This window comes from Bos grunniens, chromosome 11 (assembly GCF_055505025.1).
Source record: "Bos grunniens cultivar Pamir isolate PY7600 chromosome 11, Bosgru_T2T1.0, whole genome shotgun sequence".
NCBI classification, from domain to species: domain Eukaryota; kingdom Metazoa; phylum Chordata; class Mammalia; order Artiodactyla; family Bovidae; genus Bos; species Bos grunniens.
The window spans coordinates 98,437,156-98,452,841 of NC_141175.1; the positions used below are offsets into that span (position 1 = coordinate 98,437,156).

The 15,686-nt window shown below is 45.1% G+C and overlaps 1 long non-coding RNA gene across 2 annotated transcripts; it reads left to right on the plus strand.

The window, feature by feature from the left end:
• The first annotated feature begins 378 nt into the window (after positions 1–378).
• On the plus strand, positions 379–7,589 carry LOC147363659 (uncharacterized). Of its 2 annotated transcripts, none has more exons than XR_015137351.1 (4): positions 379–1,458; positions 1,566–1,637; positions 3,374–3,448; positions 5,012–7,589. It is a non-coding gene; the product is annotated as an uncharacterized LOC147363659 (long non-coding RNA). The 2 variants fall into 2 exon arrangements; XR_015137350.1 differs by lacking the exon at positions 5,012–7,589 and adding an exon at positions 3,614–4,934.
• Positions 7,590–15,686: the final 8,097 nt, after the last annotated feature.

Here is a 15,686-nt window from a genome sequence, read left to right on the forward strand (position 1 = left end):
GAAAGCTGAGTGCCCAAGAATTGATGCTTTTGAACTGTGGTGTTGGAGAAGATTCTTGAGAGTCCCTTGGACTGCAAGGAGATCCAACCAGTCCATCTTAAAGGAAATCAGTCCTGAATATTCATTGGAAGGACTGATGCTGAAGCTGAAATTCCAATACTTTGGCCACCTGATGTGAAGAACCGACTCATTTGAAAAGACCCTGATGCTAGGAAAGGTTGAAGGAGGGAAGAGAAGAGGATGACAGAGGATGAGATGGTTGGATGGCATCACTGATGCAATGGACATGAGTTTGAGTAAGCTCTGGGAGTTGGTGATGGACAGGGAAACCCCTGGCGTGCTGTGGTCCATGAGGTTGCAAAGAGTCTGACATGACTGAGCAACTGAACTGAACTGAGAAACCGTTTTGAGAGTAACTTCTACTGCAGGTTTCCCAGGGTCCAGGTGCTCTGCTTAAGTGATTGACACATTATCTCATTTAATCCCTCCGACATCCCATGGGGCAGACACTAAATTATTGCCTTTATTTCTCATATAGACAAGGAATCCAAGGCTCTAGGAGACTTCAAACCCAACCCCCAAATCAACAGGAAAATCAGTGGTCTCCCCATCCTGTGGTCTTTCTAACCAGTAAGGCTGAGTTGGGCACAGAAGGAAGGCTCTCAACATACATTCTGTTAAGCAGGTCATTGTTCCCAATAGAGGGACTGGTCTGTTCCTCTGGCTTGCTGTAAAAGGTCTCATCTCCATCTCTGGGGAGGAGGCTGGTACCTCAGGATGACTTCCTGCAGGGCTGTGTTTCTGTGACCGCATGTGATGTCAGGAGTCTGCAGGATTTGCCCGAAGATCTGTCTCCGAGAGGCGTGCTTTTCATAATAGAGCCATAATAGTAGACTCTATGCCACATCCATTTTTACCTTCCTTCTTCTTTGTGACAAATACCGGCAATAAAATTCTCCACCATAATCCTTTTTCTCTTAAACCAAGTCGCTTAAACTTACTGTCCACCAAAGCTAGTAGGTTAAAAATAGTCTCTTGCTCTCTCCCCTTCCAGGTAATTGGCACCCCTTTCCACTCAAAATGAGAGAGAGCACCAGAGCTCAGCTGTGAACCCCTTCCAGAGGTGCAGTGGAGCCGACTCACACCCCTGACAGATACAACAGGGATTAATGAGCCGTGACCAGAGTTTGATTTTTCTGTCAAGCGCTCCCATCCGTTTTTAATAAACAGAAGAACAACATAAACTCCATCACCTGCTCCAGCACGACTTCCTCCAAGCAGGGGCTGCCCCCGGCACCGGGAAGGTGGAGCTGAGCGGTGATTCTAAACGACCAACAAATGCTTTTACGAGCCCCTTTGGTGGGTTGCTCTGGCGATGGGCTCTGCTCCCTGAGACCCACTTCTCTGCCTGTGTTCAATATGGGCCGCTCAGCACTCTGCCAGGGGAAACCGTCAAGTGTAATATCACATTTACAACTAAATGGCTTCAATTTATTGTCACGGATGTAAAAATGCCAAAATACCCACTGTTTTCCCTTTATGGCATGCTGTGTGCTCTTTTGCAGAAGGTTGTCTCCTGCAAGTTCTGGATTCAGAGCCAAGACGAAGAGAATTAAGTAGCAGGTGGTGGGAACCAGGTACGATGGTGGGGGTGGTGTTGGGTGGACACCGACATCATGGCACACATCCTCTGTTTGGATGAAGCTGTAATTTCTGTCTGCCTCATACTTCTGACCAAAGATACTCATTCCAGGATTTGCTTTTGTCCACATTCATGGGAAAACTGCATTAACTCAAAAAAGGAGACGTCTGCATTGTACAAATAATTAGGAATCAGGATAGACTTTTTTCTTCTTGGTTTTACAAAACAAACTAGGATTTATGTGGGGGCATTTTCTTTCTTCCCTGAGATAGTTCCTGAGAAACACTGGCTGCCTTAAACACCGCTGACCACAGGATGTCACCAGTGTTCCATGGAAATTCTACCAAAAGGGCATTTACCTGGTAATGCAAAAGTTGTTTCTTAAAGAAGGAAGGTCAGCACACACATGGGTGGCCACACCTACAATTTCACATAAAACTTGGGTTTGCAGAGAGAGCCCTGGCTTCATCGCGTGAAACCGAAGCAGATCTGGGCCTCGGCTGTCCTTGACGAAGATGTGGCACCTACAAGCAAACCAGTAAACTTAACAGCCCAGAGCCGCTATTTAATTGGCCCTGAAGAGAAGTCACCCTGAGGTGGAGTTAATAACCAGTGCCAGATCTTTTTTCCTTCCCTTACTTTAATTTTCTTTGAAAGCTTCCTGCACGAGCCATGTGGTGACCAATAGCTAATGGAATTACGTGCTACTCAGGTGAGGGGAGCCCGGCCTGCCGCAGTCCATGGGATCACAAAAGAGCTGGGCACTACCGAGTGAGCACCCTGAAGTCACTAGGGTGGGCTCTCATCCGACGTGGCTGATGTCCTTATAGGAAGAGGCAGGGACGCAGACAGGCCCAGAGGGACAACCCTGTGGAGACACAGGGAGAAGACGGATTAGGAGAACCAGCTCTGTCTGCACCTGGTCTGGGACTCTTGGCCTTCAGAAGGGTGAAGACACACGTTTCTGTGGTTTAAGCCCCCCAGTCTGTGGTAACGTGTCATGGCGGCTCTAGTAAATCAATATTGCTGTTGTTCAGCCACTCAGTTGAATACAATACCCTGTGGACTGCAGCCCGCCAGTCTCCTCTGTCCATGGGGATCCCCCAGGCAAGAATACTGGAGTGGACTGCCACTTCCTTCGCCAGGGGATCTTCCCGACCCAGGGATCGGACCTGTGTCCCCTGCATTGGCAGGCAGATTCTTTACTGCTGCACCACCAGGGAAGCCCCAGCAAAGGGACTAAGATACCTCAGTTTGGCAGTACTTGCTGCGTAATTCTGATAATGGGCTCTTTGGTTAAATCCAGCTGCTGTCGTCATCACAATGGCCCACACCAGCTGAGGACTCTGCGGGTGCTGGGTATAGTTACTAAGGGGTCTGCACACATCGGTTGTGTACCCACCATGAGGGTGTCACCCCTAGTCTTCAGATGAGAACACTGAGGTGAGGAGTCCTGCCCCGTGAGACTCTGGGGGCCACAGGCCACCTCTACGAAAGGGACGCTGCCTTGCAAACCTTGGGGAGGTAGGGTCCTGGGAAGGGGACTTGGTGCTAGGAGGGCTGTGCTGTTTCCTTCATAGTCCTCATATCCTGGAATTTCCAACAGGGCATTTTAAGCTCGTGTGGAATTTTGAATAGAATACACCTGCCCCCAGAAAGTACGTTGGCCACCCAGACTTAAGCTGCATGTCTATTCTTTTGATCACAGAGTCACCTTCCCTTCCCTTTTAGGGCATGTTCACATCCACAGGTGGTCCGTTCCGAATGACCTGACCCCCACCAGTTCCTGTGAGTTGCTCTGAATGGGTAAGTGGGCAGGCGTGAACAGGCGACATTTAGTGAATGGGGTCGGACACTGGGGCACTGACTCGGACGTCCGTGAGTCCAGATTCACACAGAATCAGTATCATGGAGCCGGATGGGCCCTGCAAACCCTGGGCCCACTTAATTTAACTCACAGCTCTGTTACAGCAGGAACTATGAGTGTCGAAAGTTCTCCACCTCCCCAGAAACAAGCCTCGCCGCCTTGGGCTCCATCTACGCAGCAGAATCTTGGCGCCCCTGGAAGTCTGTGAGCCCCTCCCTCAGCTGCAGTGGCAGCTGGTCTGTAACTTGCCCGGGTTTGCACCGTGAGTGGCTGGGCCAACCCGGGAGCTGGCTTGTCTCACGATCGGCGTTCTTTCCACGAGACCACCTGCCTCATGTAACTATCTGGATTTATTTTTAAAGAGAAAAGAAAAAAGATAAGCTGATAGCTAACTGCCCTCGCCACGGAGGAATCTACTGCTTTCAGAAAGGATTCACCATGGACATTCCTTGAAATAAAAAGCTCCCTCGGTCCTGGAAATACGATTGGCTTTACAGAAAATCAATTTACAAGCCTTTAAAACGCATCTATTCTGTAAAGCGACAGGGGCACCCAGGAACTCAGCAAATGGGCTGAGTGGGCTCAATAACTGCCCCCAGGGAGGGTAGCTGAGGGAGGGGTCACGGGCACCTCAGAAGGGGCTGTGCTCTTGAACTTGAAGGGTGCCGTGTTGTGTGGCCCGTGAGCATGCGTGCGTGCCAAGCCGCTTGTCTTCTGCTCTGACTCTTCGCGATTCTGTGGACTGTAGCCCGCCAGGCTCCTCTCATCAGGCCACAAATCTTATCACAGACTGGTGAGCTCAGAACAAAGATGGTTCCCATTTCACAGGCCAGGAAACTAAGGTACAGGATGATTCAGTCACTGGCGTGGGGTAGGCTCCCTAACGGACCCAAAGTGCTATGAGCTTGGGAAGAAAACGGACATCAGCTCAAATCTGAACCTGGAATTAAAAGATAAAAACTCCAGCTGAACATTCACTGACTCAAAACTAGAGAAGATAAATTGACTTTCTGATTTTGAAATGGTTTAGTAACCGGAAACTGGTTTCAAACTCGGGTTGGCACAGTTTTGAGGAAGGCAGGCTTATTTTTCAAAGACACTCGAGCTGTTTTCAAGGCAATGCCATCGGTCTGACGTGGGAGGAAGCACATGTGGAGGAGGTGTCTTTAAACATTGTGTAACTGATTTGTGCAGAAAGTAAAATATAAAGAAAATCCACATCGTTTTGATAATTGTAGAGTATTATCCCCTTTTTTATGGACTGGGGAAAATATTCAGGCCAGTATTTGTTGAAATCAACCCTTTAATTACATGAATGTCTTTTTCAAAATATCCTACTGGAGTCTCAGTGGATATGGGGAGTTTCTACACCGTGTCTTCTTTATAATAATAATGAGGGAAAAATAAATACAATTTGGTGCTTAACCTGCTTTCCTCTTTTCCTTGGCCAGCCAGGCCTTTGTTTCATTTAATCTGTTCCTTACTAGGGTCCCCTCTCTCAGATGCTTTAGGATCCTGAGATGTCCCACACACAGCGGCTCAGTCTGTGTGGTTGGGCACTGGATTCCCAGGTTGAGGTTCAGTCTTTCTGGAAGCGCTCTTCCACACACCTGCGTGTGTTAAGAGATCTGGTGAGTTGTTCATGACTTCTGCCTCCTTAAAGCATCCTTGGTGTATTTTCCCCGGTCCTGAATTCACCCCTTTTGAGAAAGTGAATGGTTTATAAAAATCACCAGCCCCAGTTCAGGGAGCCCAACAGCATGTGTTTTGCAGTTTGCTGCTATGCCGGGTGTTAGTTTCTGTAACTGAATTTGAAGTCTACTAACTTGCTTGGGTTTCTGCGTTGTTCTTACAGCACTGAGCAGCTATTCACTAAATCCCTCCTCTCTCTTTTCAGCTGTGGGGGTGTGTGTGTCCACGTTTCCTCCCTGGCCATCCCTTCGTAGAGAATCGTGAGGCTGGGGGCTTGATGGAGGAGCAAGGGGCACTGGCCCACCTTTAATGCCTTTTCTAGTGTGTTGATCTGACTAATGAACAGAGCCTGGGTCTTTCCTTCTCCAGATACAGGGCCCATTGGCCACTGGCTTCCCATGAGCCTGTGGGCACCCAGCCTGCGCCCCAAGTAGATGACTTCTAGCTCCCTGTGCCCTCCCCGTCCTGGGGCCTATGGTGACGAATAACCTTGCTTTTGTGTGTATTTATTTAATTTTGAATTTCTCCACCCTGCTCCTCTCCGCCTCCCAGCCCCAGCCCCACCCCCAACCCCGGCCCCATGTGGTGATGTTTCTTGAAATGTTAGATTCTTTCTTCCTCTGTCCCCCTCCAGTTCTGGAAGCATTTTGTTTCTGTACCGCTTTGTGAAGCTGGTGCTGAGTCCAGATCCTTGGGGCTTTAAAGTTGAATTAATTATTAAACAGGAAGGGAGCCGTGCTTTCAGCAGACGCCAAGTAACTCGACTGCAGCCTGGCACAGCTTCTCCCACCCTTGTGCTGCGGTTTGCTGAAGGCGACTGGAGATTTTTATTCTAGTTTTAATCAAGCATTTCTCTAAGTTTTCAGGCAGTTAAGATTTGGCAGCCAAGGGCTGGGGGAGGGGAGGTCAGTCCTCATCACCTCCTGACCATTTTGGTCAAAAAACTATTCTTTCTTTTTCAGTCAGAAGCACTTTCCCATCCCAGTTCAGAAATCAACCTGAAATTGCCCACTCCCAACTGTTTACCTTTCATCAAAACGGGGAGGAGGGGAGTGGAGCTTTCTGTCAAAATAGGTGTGTGTGTAGGGATATATTATATTATGTTTTTGCTGTTGTTCAGTTGCTCAGTTGTGTCCAACTCTTTGCAACCCTATGAACTGTGTAGCCCACCAGTCTCCTCTGTCCATGGGATTCTCCAGGCAAGAATACTGAAGTGGGTTGCCATTTCCCTTACCAGGGGATCTTCCCTACCCAGGGATCAAACCCTCCTCTTCTGAATCTCCTGCATTGGCAGGCGGATTCTTTACCACTGAGCCACCAGGGAAGCCCATATTATATTATACATATATCTATATATAATAATGTATTTATATCAATTATTTCTAATTTGCAGAAAATGTGCTTTTCAAATAAAACCATCAGAACATTGACTTTGTTGCCACGTGATTGTTATAATCATTACTTTAATTTAGGGGTAGGTTGACGTTATCACACCCTGTATTTAAAAATAATGAAGACACCCACCGAATTTCTCCTTTTGCTGATTCTAGGCATTGGTGCTTTGCAGAAACTCACAACTCGTCCAAGTGGCCGGCCTGTTGGGCCCCTGTGCTGGGCCTGGCCCCTCTCGGAGTTCCAGGAGTGAGACGGTGCCAGGGTTCCCAGAGAAACACAAGCTTGTATCCAGGGTCGCTATAATTGCCTGAGAGGGCCAGCTGCTGCCAGGCTGGGCTCCCCGTTTGTTTCCACGGGGCCTTTCCCAGTCTCAGCTGACTGGCTTTCCACAGGAGACCTCATAGGAAGGGCGCTCAGCTCCACTGAGTCCCGTGGCCAGGCAGGCAGCGGGCAGGCTAGGGGGTCGGGGGAGGTGTGCCTGGTTGCAGCTGGGTGCGTAGGCAGGAGTAGGAAGCATCCTGGAGATTTCAGAGAACAAAGATTTGGCTAAAAATCTAAATGTTCATGCATATACATTTGGAACAGGGGTAAAAAGAGTGGGATCAGCTACCCACTCCAGTATTCTTGCCTGGAGAATCTCATGGATCGAGGAGCCTGGCAGGCTACAGTCCTTGGGATCGAAAAAAGTCAGGCACAACTGATCGACCAACACTTTCAGTTTTTTCACTTTCGAAAGAGTAAGCCCAACACTCCTGTGGCCCTGCCAGGTGCCTCGGGTCAGGGGCGCCTGGGAGAATGCTCTTGACACAAACCCCACACGGCTGAACCGTATCATGGTGTGTCCCAGAAGCTGGCTCCATATGTGTCCTTTTTAGTCTCAAAACTTTGCAAAAAAGAAAGACGTCCTGTGCGGCTGGCCATCCAATTATTATTTTGAAATGTTTCTTTTCTCTTTAGGAATTAAAAAAAAAATCCTTGCGCACATTTTTTAAAGTTTTTTTTTAAACAAATAAAGTGTTTTCTTCAAGTATATTATCTACATCTTGACTGTATAATTTCCATCAGTCAGTACATTTAATTACGATAAACTAATACATTCAATCACAACAAGCAAAAAACTGTGGTCCATGGGTTCCTTTGGAAAAGTTACATAGAAGAAGCCAGATAAATGTACACTTTGACACATTTGACTAAACCCAAAATTTCAACAGCCTTTCCTATGTTTTCTCCAAAGTGCCACCTTTTCCAATGACTGGCTCTTTCTCTCATTATTGCCCTCTAATCTCTGATCTCTGTGCTGAGGTGGATTCAGGGTCTCCCACCCCCAGAGTGTCCTGTTTGATCGTATTCTTCAGGAATCTGTAAGGGCCACATCATAGTCACTATACTTCTAACCACAGTCAATAATTTAAAACCCAGATTAAAGATGACATATTCCTTGTCAACCGATATTTGGAAAATGTATGTATTACTTGAACAACTGTCCCATTTCGGTCTTTGTGTCCCATTTTCTTTCCAGAAAATATATCATGAGCTGGATTTCAAAGTAAGATTTCTGGTCTTTGACTAAGCAAAGATCCTCATCCTTTTTGTTTGAAAATGGGGGAGTTGGGGCAGAGGGCACATGAGTTGAAACATGCATGGAGCAATACAAAAATTTTGCTGTACAAAAAAAATTTTTTTCTTAAAGAATACAACTCTCTTTATTAAACAAGAAGTAACTTTTCTTCCAGTTTTTAAATTTTTTAAAAAAGCAAATGATTAGCTGTACAAAAATGTTAAAAATACTTTATTTAAAATATTCTCCCAGGAGCTTGCCCGAAGTCTTCTGGCTTGGCTATTAGAACACACTTGAAAAGTGCTTTCACTTCCCTGGAGGGTCAAGTCAGCCAATCAACACGGTAAACAAGCAAACAGAAACCAAATAAATAAAACGAAGGCAGAGACGATGAGACACATTCAAGGCTTTGCCGACACCTTTTACTCCCCAGCTTAATGGAGAACTCCAAGGATATCAAGTGTTCCAACCTACAGTTCCCTGAAGACCTTCTCCCTTGACCTCTGAAAGAGTTGGAAAGTGTGTGTTTCTGACTGATTTTTGTCAGATGTGTTCCGTCGTTGTGGGGACTCTTTATTGGACAAGCTGAGCGTGGTCACCTTGCCTTCCTGGCTATTTACCTTTACCTCAGCATGGTCACCTTGGCTTCCCGGCTGTTCTGAGCTGGCGACCAGCTGAAAAGCCTGGAAGGCCAGATTCGGGGCTGAGTCCAGCCTCCTGCCCAGATGCCTGGGTCTCTGCAGGTGTACGGGCTGCAGCCCTAGGCAAGGCCGTCCCCGCCCTCCCCAAAGGTCCCAGAGCCCTTCTGCAGCCCAGATGGTTCCAATTTGAGGCCTTCACTCGGTGATGGAGCTGGATTGAGTTTCTTCCCTGAAACCAACAAGACCTGCTTCAGCATTTTGCTTGGATTAAAATATTTGTCCCCTTTTTTTTTTTTTTTCACAGGGCAGGAGGAGGACTCCTGAAGCCTCCGAAGGAAGGAAATTATTACAGGGCCCTACAGAAGTAGGTCATGTGCGACAGCTGCTCATAGTTTAAGAGGAAGAAAACAGGGGACCTCAAACCTGGAGCACAACTCTTTCAAAATGCTTGTGAGCAGCCCAAGAAAAACATCCTTCCGAGGCTTATCTAATAACCAGCCTCTATAATCGTCTCAATGTGCGCGCGGGGGTCCTGGAGTTTGCACCTACTTCCCGGGGCTGCCGAGATGCTGAAACAGAACACAGCAGCATTTAGCGAAGGGGATTTAATAGTTTGTGTTAGAGCTAATATGGCCCATTAGGGGCTGTCGTTTTTATAAACAACAAAGACACGTTACCCTCTTCTTGGGTGTGAAGTTGCTCTGTGCGGGACCCCACAAACATCCAGTAATGATCTGTTGAGCACGCAGGAAAGACAATTAAGGCACCGCTGGAAAAAGGTCTGTTTTCCTCACGTATTTGGTTTCTTGCTAAGTAAACTCATAAAGATCATACTTGTGGAAGCGTATGCTTACATTATAAAAAATAACATGTGTGTGCATTTCATTAAAAAAAAAAATCAAAGGACAGACATCCTACAAGTGTTTTGGGTTTCTATAAGGTTGGGAGATATCAGAAGTGATTAGTTAAATTAAGAGCACAGTTCCTGTTCTTCAGTTTATATTATAATAATAGAAGAGCCACTCGTTTATGGCACTTTGGGGAACATAAAATTAACACTGCACAATGCCATTAGAGGCACAGTGACAACCTCTGAAAGCTGTAAATGAAAAAAGTTTCCATAAAGACTGTTTACGGCAGAAATAGGGTGTCCTGCTGCAATTCAGATTTTTTTTTCAATTCAGGGGAAGTTTAGCTTTTTACGGCCCCAAGCACCAGGCTGGGACAAGATTTGAGGAGCTGTACCTTTTTCAAAGAGCCAACTCATTGGAAAAGACTTTGAAGCTGGGAAAGACTGAAGGCAAAAGGAGAAGGGGGTGGCAGAGAATGAGATGGTTGTATAGCATCACCAATTCAATGGACATCAACTTGGGCAAACTCTAGGAGATAGTGAGGGACAGGGAACCCTGGCGTGCTGCAGTCCATGGGGTCAGAAAGAGTCGGACTCTACTTAGTGACTGAACAACAACACCCTTTTAGAGATGAACTGGATGCACTTGAGAAAGAAAATCTACTTGCCTTTCTGACTTCCTAAACAGAATTTGCTCGCTTTCTGTCCCTTTCCTTTTAAAGACAAATGGCTTTTTTTGCAAGGTTTTAGCCTAAGCGGCACCTCGCTAGCATTTGCTTCTGTGCTTAGAGGAGAAGGCTGGGAAGTGGGGGAGGGGGAGGTCCAGATTCAAATTATTCTTGCTGTTCTCAGAGCCTGGAAAGCCCCAGTGACAAGTTTTGAGAAGTAGCCTCCGGCAGAACTTGCTATCAATGAGGGCCAGGAACAAAAAACATTTAAAAGCAGATTACAAATGCCTCCTAACAAAGCAAAATCAAATCACTGATCGATAAGTGCAGCTGGGTTTAAATTGTTTCCTTAAAAAGGCTTTAAAAACTTTTTTTGAATGAGAGGCTGGAGGCTGAACCTTTTATGCTTTGGTGCAAGCTCCTTCTGGAAAAATCTTTCCAGCGAGGCCTCTCCTGGGACGAGCGAGAGCTGCTCTTTTCCTGCTTAACTCCTGCTTAACTCGGGCCCCGTGGCTGGAACGGCTGGCAATGGGGCTTCTAAGAAAGGAAAAGACTTTCTTTGATGTATGTCAGGCGCTCGAAGGTATTTTAGCTACTCGTCCCAACAGCCTAGCTGGATTCCCCATGGTCATCGAGCAATGCTTTGCGAAATGCCCAAACTGGGTGTGTATTATTGCTATAAAATCAACTTGGAACCTAAAGAAAATCTTCAACACCAAAGGGCCCCAGACTCTAGGTCACTTCAGCCACAAAAATGTGCTGGGTAGGTTGTGGCTAGCTATCTAGAGCAAGGACATGTGGAGGGCGCAGAGGGGTACCTCCAGCCACACACAGGACTCAGATGCCTTGCTCTTTTAGGGAAGGGATTCCAACAGGGTTGTTGTTGTTGTTGTTTTTTTTTTTTTTCAAAACAAGGGGAGAGAGAAAAAGCTAGAAAACCCACGTGCAAGTGGAGTTCAATTTAGTCACATATGTTCCAAATGGCGCAGATATAAGCAAAAAAAGAATTTTGGTACATTTTTCTAATGATTTCATTATCGCCAGAGAAGAATCAAAAGGTTGTCCAGATGCTATTGGAAAGATAGAAGCACAAGATTAAATGTTTTAAACAATAATAATAATACCACAAATGGTTCCCTGCCCTTATAAACAGCCAAGGTTGACATAGGCAATCTTTGAAGTTTGGCCTATTTGCAGATCAGCTGATGAAAAGGGAAGGTTGAGATTAGGTAAGAACACTTGCTCTTGGTCTGACAAGGCCTCTCAGACAGCCCGTGTCACACGATTGAGCATACCTGCTCCCAGCCAGCATCCTACTTGACTCAGATGACGCCTTCCTTTCGCCCAGGCTCCTCCTCTCCATAATACCCACCTTGAAGCAAAACACAGGCACTGTTGCAAAGCTCATTTCATCTGAAGAAAGCTCTTCCGTCTCTGAGACTCCTCTGTTGCTCATGTGGAAATGACTTACTGCCTAGAAAATGGATACACTTCATTATCTCTTTAGGTTGGGTGCCTGCATCATCTTTCTAATAAGATTGTAAGTTTCCCTGGATAAAGATGATATGGTACATATATACAAAAGAATATGATTCAGCTATCAAAAAGAACAAAATAAGGCCATTTACAGCAACACGGATGGATCCAGGGATGGATCCTACTGAGTGAAGTAAGTCAGACAGAGAAGGAGAAATCTCATATGGCATCCTTTATATGTGGAATCTAAAATGAATCTACAAATGAACTTATTTACAAAACAGAGTCAGACATGACTCAGTGACTAAACAATAGCAATAACGATGTGAAACCTTAGTTACCGCATGTGGGATCTAGTTCCGTGACCAGGGATCGAACTCAGCTCGCCTGCATTGCGAGCTTGGGGTCTCAGCCACTGGACCTCCAAGGAAGACCCAGGTTCTCGAAATTCTGAGAGCACCCTTTGGTCTTTTTACTTAGAGTTCTTTTATTTTTATGAAAGGGATGTATTTCTTATTTTTGGAAATGGAAACACACTACACAGACATGGGTTTATTCTGCTAAGGGTTAGTCACAGGGGCTGCTCACGCACCCCAAAACTTTTGCCTTTGCCCTTGGCGTGGCTTGAAGGGTGAGGCTCTCATCCGTTAACTCTCTTAGTTAGTTGACTTGTCACTGAAGTCCTCTGTGTGTCCTAGAAATCACACTGTAAATAGGCAAGTTAATCTCCTTCGTTCAAAAATTCACTGAGCACCTAACATGTGTGAATGCGAGTGACGGGAAAGCCACTCATGGAGCACATTGGTCTGAATGTGCTCACTGTTCCTGTTCGTGTCAATAATTGGCCCCATTTACACAGCTGGGCCGCTGTGTCCCTCAGGCGTTCATTACCTGTTTTAAGACAGGGTCGTTCCAGATGACTGCCGTCTTAGGCAGTGCACACCCATCCACTAATAGGGAATATGGAAATTTAAAATGTAAATGAGCACTTGCATTTTTTTTTTCTCTATACATCAGATAACTGCTTATTTTCTACTAAATTGTTGTGCTTGGAGATCTTGTGGGCAGAGGCTGAACACACATCACTGCAGTATGTCTCACTTTGACTAATCTTTGGTTTGGGCAACTGCCTTTAAGTGGTTGCAGGAAGAACCTATACAAAGCAAGAGTAATTGTGATGTGAAAATGCCCTGTGGCAACTGGAGCAATTCCACTGTGGTTTGAAAGTCTCTCCTTCCACTATCATTTATCCATCTGGGATTATCTGCCTTGTCCTCCAGGAGTTCCACATAGATGGACCCCATGTTCTCACCAAACCCAGCTTCCTTTCATTCTTGACTGGCTCTTTCTGGCCTGGAAGTTTTTCTTGTGTCTTTCAGTCTTCCCAGAGTTTCCACAACCTGTCACGTTTTCTCTCTTCCCAAAATGATTATTTAAAGTTTTCATGTAAGTTAAAAGTATAGGGACTTCCCCAGTAGCTCGGTGGCTACGACTGCGCTCCCAGTGCAGGGAGCCTGGGTTTCATCTTGGTCAAGGAAGCACACCCCACACGCCACAACTAAAGACCCTGCATACCACAACTAAGACTGCTGCAGCCAAATAAATAAGGAAATAAATACATTTTTTAAAGTCTAGTAAACTACTGATAAGTATTGGTTAAATAACCCTTGTGAAATAAAAATGGCTTCATCAAACTTGGCTTGACTTCATCTGATGACCAACTATGTTATTCAATTTACTACATTTCAAAAAGCTCCCTGGATTAGCCCCAATGTACATCTGGTCCCTCCACTTTTGGAGGTCCTCTCCGTCCTTGGATTCTCAGGTGTCCAGTTGGTACCACATTCGTCTTCTGGTCTGAGCTGTGTGTATCTGTGTGTGCCTGTGCCCACTGCTGTGTTAGTATGTGGACTGTGAGTTCCTGCAGGAGGGCAGGAATACGTCCTTTATCATCTTCTTTTTCTTCTTTGCATTGAGTCTCATTGTCACTGAACATCTACTGTTGCCGAGGTCCTTCAATAAACGTTGTCAAGTTACTGGTTACTATTTTAGGCGAAATTCTCCTGACTTCAATAAAAACATTATTTGGGAAGAAAGCTAGGATTGAGCAGCCTAGTTCTGGACCAGTTCACTCTATAGCATGCATATTTAGTAAGAGAATCTGATTAAAAATAATTAATGGAGAAAATGAGTAGTTTTAACTGTAACTGATCTACAATCTCTAATTTTAAATAGGTTTTTAAATGGATTACAGCATAGTCTGTCATCAATGTAATCTCGTGTTTAGTTGAAGTGTTTCTTTGTCTATGTTCTATAAGAGTCATTCAATGTTTACCGAAGATATCACTTGTTTTATTTTTTTTTCTTGTAAATACGGATAAGTTTCTAATTCCATTTTTTCACTTAAAACTCTCTTGCTAGGAATTGGATTATTACACCAAAAAAAGTTAGAACAGAAACAAATGGTATCACCATTTTTTTTACATTCAAGAAAACTTATTTTATTCAGAAGATAAATAATTTCTGCATGTGTAAGAGATCAGAAAAGAAAATGGTGGAGTCATCTACAAGGTTAAAGTGGAGCTAATATGTTCCCATCAGATGACCCGGGAAGGCTTTTGAATTTGAATTTTGACATTTACCCACATATTCAAGACTTCCTTGATGGCTCAATGTGTAAAAATTCGCCTGCAATATAGAAGACTCAGTGGGCACGGGTTCTATTCCTCGGTGGAGAAGATATCCTGGAGGAGGAAATGGCAGCCCACTCCAGCGTTCTTGCTTGAGATAATCCCACGGGCAGAGGAACCTGGTGGACTACAGTCCACGGGGTCCCAGAGTCGGACACGACTCAGCACATATACAAAGGCCCGGTGGAGAGTTAATGGCGTGCCAGGTTTTAACAATTCAGGTGACAGTTTCTGTGTCCACTATGGGAGGAAAGAAATGTACAAGCTCTGAATGAAGTCAGGAGTGGGCTTCAATTATTCCCTGAAGAGATTTCAGTAGGGGAGTTTCTGCATGCTTCAACCCAAGTTCTACAGGGACACCTAGTAAGATTCGCCAGAAACTGGTAACAAGCCCAGCTGCTGCTACAACTGATGCCATTGTATTTACCTTTCGTTGTTGTTGTTCCGTGGCTCAGTCATGTCTGACTCTTAGCAACCCCATGGACTGCAGCACACCAGACTCCTCTGTCCATGGGATTCTCCAGAAAAGAATACTGGAGTGGGTTGCCATGCCCTCCTCTAGGGAATCTTCCTGGCCCAGAGATTGAACCCGAGTCTCTTGCATCTCCCACAATGCAGGCAGATTCTTTATCACTATGCCACCTGATAAGCCCTGTATTTAGCTAGTAATCAGGAAAAAGAAAAACAATGTACTATTCTTTTCCTAAGTAAAAGCAAATGAATGAAAATCTAAATCATCCAAACTGTGCCTAAAAGAGGCAAATTTTGATAGAAAATAACCGTGGAAACTGCCTGGTTTGTTGTCTGAAATACACATTTACACACCCAAATGACCAAAATACTGAAAGTGATAGATTAGTGTATTGATGCTTGATCACTGTCTACAATGCAGAACTTATGAGCAGCCTGATTTTGAGAACAATTACTTGTAATTAAAGCTGTGCTGGTTACCAAAAAAAAAAAAAAAATAGGGAAGTCCTTTGTGTATAACACCAATTAATTACTTTTTTTTCAGTGAGAATAGCTCATAACTATCCGTGCTGCTATTTATATCTGACCGTATCGAGAGTGGTGGGAATATGAAGGATGCTTTGCTCAGAAGCCTTCATGGGACGTGATTTGCAGCTCACACTTCTCAGCCAGTTTTCCTTAAACACATTTAAAAAAATAATGACCTATATAAGTCTTGAACATCAGAAGACTATTA